The sequence below is a fragment of the Nematolebias whitei genome, chromosome 10 (genome assembly GCF_014905685.2).
Source record: "Nematolebias whitei isolate Nwh7 chromosome 10, NemWhi1, whole genome shotgun sequence".
NCBI lineage: Eukaryota > Metazoa > Chordata > Actinopteri > Cyprinodontiformes > Rivulidae > Nematolebias > Nematolebias whitei.
The window spans coordinates 12,586,951-12,589,400 of NC_056507.1; positions in this window are offsets into that span (position 1 = coordinate 12,586,951).

Below are 2,450 nucleotides of genomic sequence, written 5' to 3' on the forward strand. Positions count from 1 at the left end.
ATGTATGATTTCAGTTTGCAGTGAGCACCTTTAAAGGTTGTTACATAATGAGACATGGAAAGGTGCTGAGAGGTTTTAAATGTTTTTAAGAGCCTGAGCCTCTTGACTGTAAATCAGTCCACAGTGTGGAGGCGTTACACGAGGTATCAGTGGTTACAGGAAGTGAGCTGGCTCCACGCTGTGGCTTCAGGTTGCTGCGGTCATTCCAACTGCGTTAATAAACCCACATCGCCGGGTCACCGTCCCTCAAACCAGCGCCGTCCGAGACCGCCTCAGCTCCTTCCGCAGCTCTTCTCGGCTGAGCAGGTACTGGAGGCAAAGCATCATGGGAGTGGGAGCGTGTCAGAAAGCTCGGGACTTTTTCTGCTGAGTTGGGATCAGTAAAAGCAGCTTTAATGTGTTTTTAATGCGCAGTAATCAAACACCATGAGAGACTTTTCTTTCATTTGGGATCATTTATTATATGAAACATTTCTGAAGAGACTTCAAACCATCTGGTTTCTGCCAAAAGAAGAACGTTTTAATTTGAATACGGAGGTCATTCTAAGAATGCCTGTCAGAATACGCTGTGTAAAGAGAACTGATCCCAAGTCAGTCATGCCATGCACTTAGATTATTCAGATTAACAGAATACAGTACTGTGCAAAAGTCTTGAATCATTTGTCAAGTCTTTAATTTGCTTCAATGAAGCCTGACTTTCTTGAAATATTTAAACGTGGTTTTAACCAGTAGGCCTTTCAAAGTTTTTTATTTGATTTTTGCTGTTTTTGACTTTTTCCAGAGGAGTTTCTTCATTTAATAGTCACCTCACCCTACTTTTCATACCAGTTTCCCACAAAGATCATGTGTAATCTGTTTGTTCTCAAAGTAGGTGCTGAGAATGACCCTCAGCCACTACCATCTGTAAAAAATGGCTTGATTGATGATTTTTTTAGCCATTTTGTGTTTGCTAAGGCTGATTTCCTTTTAGTTTCATTAAAATTTGAGATCTTTTGCTAACAGATATGCGCTCAATGAAATGATTAGTCCTGTTTCATAACAGCGGGGTACAAAAAAAGCAGCCTAAGTGCAAAGTAAAACTGAAATACCTTTAGAAATTCTGGTAAACTAGAATCAAGCCCACGACAAAAGATCACAAGAAAGTCTGGCTGCTTGAAAGCTATGGTTTAAAATTTGCACATTACTGTATTTTATATTGACATGGAAAAACAAAAAGTTAAGTAATTGTGATATCTGCTCTAATTTGTTAGAAGTAAAGCTTCACTTAGATGATTTAGGTCCAAAAAAATTCAGTGTTGATCATCCAAAGCCTCATGGTTCGGTTCTTAAGTTATTACTTCAGCAAACAGAACCGAAGCAAAAGAAGCCCAGCTGCAATACAACGATGGAATAAAAAGTACCAAAAAGTCCGTTTCACACCAACAGTCATAGTTTTTCTCTCATTTCCGCAGTTGTAATGTTTAAAAGGCATTTTCCCTCCAATTATCAGCAGATTTTTCGATCGAAGAGATTTGAACTTCTGTTACGACAAACCACAAGCAGCGAGCCGCATGAGTCATTAACCAGCAGCTTGTGTGTGTTGGTGCTTACTGTGAGGTTGTTGATGCTTTCAGACAGAGCTTCTATTTGCAAAATGGTGCTCTCTGCATTCGCCATCTGCAACAAACACACAAGATTACAAGTCATTGCTACAGGCATACTGCGTTTTCAACATTGCAGTAGATAATACAACCTCAGCTTAGAGAAAGTTGGGACGTTGTGTAAAATGTAAATTTGCTGAGCTCATAAATCCATAATTTATTTGCAGTGGAACATAAAACATCAGGTCATTAGAGCATAAAAAGAGCATTTTAGAGTCCGAATGTCTCAGAAGATGGGCAGACTGATGTTCTTTAATGAAAAAAGTGGAACACTTAATATCCCGTCATCTACAGTTTACAATATCATAATAGTTCAATAATTTGGATGTCTTTTGATTCGGGTTCTGTTCTGGACATCACTGCATGGGCTCGGGAACGCTGTAAACACAGTTCACCGTGCCGTCTACAAATATTGCTTAAAGCTCCGTTATGCAAAAAGAAGCCAAATGTGAACGCCTTCCAGAAACGCCTCCGTCTTCTCTGATCCAAAGCGTATTCAAAACGGACTGAGGCAAAGTGGAGAACTGTTCTGTGATCAAATAAATTCAAACGACATTCTATTTGGAAACCACTGATGCTGTGTCCTAGAGGGGAGAGACCATCCAGCCCGTTATCAGTGCACAGTTCAAAAACCTGCGTCTCTGATGGTATGGGTGTGCATTAGTGCATCTTGCTAGGGTAGCTCATCTGGAAAGGCTCCATGAATGCAAGAATGTATATACAGTAGTCCCTCGTTTATTGCTGGAGATCCATACCCTGAAGATAAGTGAAAAACCGCGAAGTGGGGATAGTAGTACAAGTAGTAGTTTA